This window comes from Phodopus roborovskii, unplaced genomic scaffold (assembly GCF_943737965.1).
Source record: "Phodopus roborovskii unplaced genomic scaffold, PHOROB, whole genome shotgun sequence".
Lineage (NCBI taxonomy): Eukaryota > Metazoa > Chordata > Mammalia > Rodentia > Cricetidae > Phodopus > Phodopus roborovskii.
In genome coordinates this window covers 2556459-2562458 of record NW_026125444.1, presented here as the reverse complement: position 1 = coordinate 2562458, position 6000 = coordinate 2556459, and positions in this window count along the sequence as shown.

Below are 6000 nucleotides of genomic sequence, written 5' to 3'. Positions count from 1 at the left end.
CTTGAGTTGCCATCTGTGATCATAGTGATGTTTATGGTGCATGCTGCCTCCAAGGACCTTGTCTGGGTCCATGGTCCTATTGCTCATGAAGACTCTGCTGCACGATTGCCTTGGCTCTGAGCAACAACAAGATGTCTGAGATGGAGACCAGTTATTTTTTTGGATTGGTCCTCCTTTAAAGACCTCAGTGGTCCATGCTTCCACCAGAGGCCATATTGGTGTTTGTGGACTATACAATAGACAGGGAACTTGATTATATCCATGGTTCATGCTACCATCCCATGCCATCTCAATGCCCGTGGTTCATGTGGACATCTGTAGTCTGTGCTGCTACTAGAGGCCATGTTGATGTATATGGTCCATGGTGCCAGCAGAGGCCATGCTGGTGTTTGTGGTCGGTGATGCCACGCGAGACCATGTTGATGTTCATGGTCCATGCAGGGGGCATGTTGAAGTCTGTGGTCTGTACTGTCACTGAAGGCTATGCTAAAATTCATGGCCAGTGCTGCTACTGGAGGTGGTGTGGATACCTGTGGTCTGAGAGATGTTGCCAGAAATCATGTTGAAGTTCATGATCTCTGTTGCTTCTTACTGTACCAAGCAAAGAAGCTTCTTTTGCAGTGGTACTGATGTCTGTGGATCCATAGTTGAGAATGAGAGATAATGAAGGCTTCTGCCACAATCTCCCCATTCTCCTGCCAGAAGTATAGACAGGAAGCCATTGAGGAGAGCATTGTGGTGGAGATGCATAAGTGTAGCTCTTCATAGTCAATGGCTTCTTGGGTAGAAGTGGGGACTGGATTTTCTTTAAGAGGCTCGCCTTGGGGAGTTTGACCATACTTCAGTGAATACATGAACAACACAAATTGGACGTGGTATATATTTTTCTTCTTTTTCCTTTTTTTGTCCTTTTGGAGGGAGGGCAAAGGAGTGGGGGGGGGGGAGAGGACCTGGGAGGACACGAAAATGAGTGGGCATAGAGGTGCATTATGTGAAAATCCAAAATGATCAATAAAAGTATTATGTTAGGAAAAAAAAAGCCTAAGCTGAGGCCAACCTTTCATAATAAGTCTCCATGTCATTATTTGTGAGTTGGTAGCACCCCAAAAATCTGATTATACCCAAATCCTTATTTCCTCCCTCTTCCTGTCAGATCTTGTCTTTTTACATACTCTCCTTACTGTGCCCAAATTCTGGGTATTCATATGTCTCAAGCTTGTCCTAAATGCACATCTCTTTTTATCTCCTCATTAATCATCTTATTTGGGTCCTGAGTCTTGATGGTCTTAAATAGCACTGAGTCAAATCAACAGTTCTATTCCTGATATTTTCCTGGAAAGCTTAGATCATATATTAATACCCCACAATTAGCTAAATGGCATCTCAGATTTAATTTTACTAAAATAGATCTCTTGTTCTCTCACAACTCTTTTACTAATAGCTTAGTAAATGGAACTGATTCCCTGTTACTCAAAGCGAAACCGAAAAATCATTCTGGATCTAGTTATTCTCCTTTAAGTTATTCAAGGAGTCCAAATAGTACTACCTCTAAAATATCCCTTCCTCATCATATGCTGCCTCTCCACAGGGTCAACATGAAAATAGTGATAGTATCTCAAGAATTTACATCTCCTTTCTACTCTTATTCCACCCCTTTTTTTCATGATAATCAGATCTCTATCTCCTCCCTGCTGCTATGTCTTGTTACAATGCTCAAATGGCTTTCCCACTATTCCTACAAGGCAATCTACACTCTTGAACCACCAAGAAAGTCGTAAAAATCCAAATTAATTCACACTGCTGTATCTTTTTTTTTTCGAGCTACACACACACACACACACACACACACACACACACACACACACAGGGTTTCTTTCAAGCTCACCAAAATGCACTATGGCCCTTCATATTTCCAGTGTCTAATTTTCTTTTTCTGTGCCATTAATCTTCACAAGGATGACATTGTCTCACATATCAACATATCATACCATAACAGTGACTGATATTCAGAATGATGCAACACACAAAAAAACCCAAACATGGAATTAGCAGTGTGGCATCAGAGATGAAGAACTCAAGATTATGGAAAGCTCAAATGCCAGTGACTCATCACCCCACAAGAAAACTTCCCATGAAAGTGCCTGGTGAGAACTTGAAGTGCAGATCCTATGTTTATTGTACTTCTAGCTCTAGGGAAAGTGCCTGGAGAAAGCCAAACTGCCACCCTATTCACATCTGCCTGGTGTTTCTCAGGAAGAATTTTAAGAGACTGATGAGATTAGGCAAAAAAAAAAAAATCCGTTTGCACAAGGTTAAAATAAAGGTTAAAATAATAGAATACAAGGTTAAAAGGATACAATGTCTCAAATGTGATTTGTTACAAAGTTAGGAAAATGTAACTGTGTCTATTGTACCAAATAGCAGATGATCATTGCTACTCAGAGCTTTTTTGTAAAAAGTTACAACAGTGTCAATAAAATAAAGCACTGATTCCCACCTGTGGCAACTCCACCCCTTGACCCTATAAAGCACCTAAAGACCTCTGTTCTCACTGGGTGCTGCTGGAACCTACTGGATAGATGTGAGGGAGGTTGTCATATAACCTGTAGCACACAAAAGGCCCGATGCAGCAACAACAGGCTCAAAGTATCCCTGGTGTTCATATGGAGGACCCTTAGGTAAAGAACTGTGGCAAAGAGCAGATTAAGTATGTCTTCCTATCTGACAATTCAGGAGAAAGGACTAGAAAGACCTTTGAGGTTGATTTATGGCAATGGATCTGGCTGTAACAAAAGGCCTCTGATATTTTAAAATTTCAGATTTAAGGCTTCTCATAATCTGACTTTGAGCTATTATGGTATTGTTTCTTCTATGGTGCCAAAAGGTTCTGGCCCGCAATGGAGTCAATAATGAAAAGAAAGGGGACTTTGTAAATGACTAATTCTGAACTGGCTGATAGGAACCATCAAGCAGATACAGATGATGCCATAACAGACAGAGAATTAAACATTTCCAACATGGCCTTCAAAAATATTTAAAAGTCAAAGATTTAAATGTCTTAAGAATTTTTAGTTTGAAGTATGCTTTGGTTTAGTATGCTTTTAAAAATTAATGAGATGTATTGACTTATTACTCATGCACACAAAACATTCATATTCTTTGTCATTGTTTACATTTGCCTATGTCATTCTTGTCATCATGCAATCAGTCCTAATTTTCTTATCTAAAACCTACAATTACTAACCAGGTGCTATTAACAGCACAGTACTTAATATAGTCAAAAGGATACATGATAAAACCCATTGTGCTAAAGGATTTCTAAAAATTAGATGTACCTTTTAATTAATTTTATTTTATCGAATTGTTCACTTTCATATGCAACAGAGTTAATTAAGGTCTGCGTTCAGAGTCACAAGGTACAGTGGCTTCAGGGCTGTTAATTTGCCACTCTGCTAATCTAAATGAGGTGAGTGTAGATTCTTTTATTCCAATATAGATTGCTGCAATTAACTTTCCCATCAAACACTAAATGTGAATGTACGTGGGTTACAGAATGAAATTAAGATTTAGAAGCTATAGCAGAATTAGAGATGTCAGAAGTGAGTGGAGCAAAATGCAATAGTGTGGTGAGTTATCACCCTGCCTGCACCTGTAGCATTGACCATGCCCTTTTGGGTGTGGTCACAGGTGTGGACCTGATGGAGAGTGGGTTTTAGGTCTGGCGTGGCTCTCCCTTGCTTCAGTTGGATCACAGAGGGAAGCCTGGGTGAAGCCTTGGAGCTGGAACTTTCGTCTGTCACTTGCTTCTTGTGGAAGTGCTTTCTCCCCAAATAAACTTCACTTAACCTGAGTCTAATGAATCTTGATTCCAACACAATACAATAGAGTTAATATTAACCACCCTCAGGGAAGAAGCTGCTACTGGACCATGGGGGTCAGGGTTTAGAACAAAGATACAGAATTGACTTGAGCCATGAAGCAAAAAGGCAGAACAGGGTGGGAGCAGGGATACTGGAGGCTGCGAATGGATGACAGGGGACATAGCCAAGCCAAACCTCCATGGATAGTGAGCTTTCTGCCTGTGAATCTGCAATGTGTGTACTGGTTGTCAGATGAAAAATCAGTTTGGGGCTGTCATGATCACAGTGTTAGGAATCCAGTACTCTATGGGTTTCAGTTGGAGAATTGTACCCTTTCTTTGGTCTGTTGTGTTCTTCTTGGGCTGTGTTCCCTGATATGATTTTCATACACTGGGTTCCTTCACAGTCTCAGCTGGTTGATAAACTTACAAGGTTTCACCCTTGGTACTCCCAGAGCAGACTGTACTGTATGTGTGGTTCCAGACAAATGGTATTTGCTTGTTTACCAGAACCACAATCATCATCCATCCTTGAAATTGAGTCTAAAGTATCTGTGGCAGACAAAGAATGACTTTAAAAACCATGGTTTCACATAATATGGAGTGACTTAAAGTTAGAGCACATCCCGATCTCAACAAAAAATTTAGGGTATCATGAACAACAGAACTCCAGCCCAGGAACGAGGAGATCTAGATTGTTGCCACATGGATGTGATGACTAGGTTTGGACTGGTTGTGAAGCCAAAAGGAATCCTGGCTGGATGAGCTACTGGTATGTGGACCTAGGAAAATCTCAGATTTGTTTGTTTCAGTTTGATCACATGAGGACTTTACTTCCACATCCATTTCCCCACATGGATTTATAAGATCAAAGTTTGTCTATTTATGTGAATTTATACAGAATAATGTACAAACCAGATCTGAAGTTTCCTAGCCTTATTGATTCATAATGACCCAGACTATCTGAATATACCTCAGCTTCACAGACCCATGCTGACCCAGACTAGATGTGAAGGCTCCTCAGCCTCACAGATTAATGCTGTACCATCCATCTTGGAGATCCATCATGCCAAAACATTGTACTGAAGGCGTTATCTAATGTACTGGTATTTTCAAATGGATGTGACACTCTAAAAAGAGATAGCATTTTGATCTATCACAAGTTACAGGAGACAGTGCTTGCCTCCTGGAGTTCCTGGGTTCTTGTGCAAACAGAGAAGATAATACCTATGTACAGTTTTGCATTTGAATGATACATGCTACGTCCTCAGAAAATTTACTATTAGTAGTTTGTAAGGGAAATGATACTGAGTACCTAAACTTGCACTGTCAGACACAAATTTCACAGAAAAAGCAAAAAAAAAAAAAAAAAAGATGTCTTATCATGTTGCTTAGGCTAGCCTAAAACTCACTGAGATTAGAGATGTGTCTAACCACACCTCTAAAATTCTTAACAATCCCTCTGATGCAGGACACCTGCAGCCACAAGCGTATTTACATAAAAAACAAAGGACATGACAATTAAGTCACAACTGTTAACAAAGGGTTCAGGTATCCTCTAAAACAAAGAAAAGTACTATTTTCTAGACAGGAATGTGCAAACCTAGCAGCAATTGTTAGTTGCTGTATGGCTGTCTTGTAATAGTCTGGGGTGGGGACCAATTGCCAGATCAAACCAGCTTTAATTCAGGAAAGCCTTAAAACCATGAGATTCTGTGGTCATACTCTATACCAGCTCCCATGCATATGACAGTCCTGTGTGTCTAGCAGTTTGCTGGATTGAAATACAGATTCCTTCATTTTACCAAACAGCTCATATTGCCTGTGGGTTCTTGGATTCTGTGAAATTTTCAGTTCATCAACTTCCTAAATGTGAAAGAACACATCTCCTGGCTTCATCCCAACAAACAAGTAGCACTAACATCCACGAGGGCAGGCAGAAAGATGGAAAACCAACACATCTGTCTCCTGCAGTTTGTCTTACACTAACGTATTGAACTTCAAAAACACATTCATTTCTAAATTTCCAACCATGATTATATTCAACATTTGTAACAAGATACATGTCACAATTTTAGGTTCTTTAAAGTAATGTATATTTCCAGAAGAAGTATACATTTCGTCCTGGCATGGCTAATCCA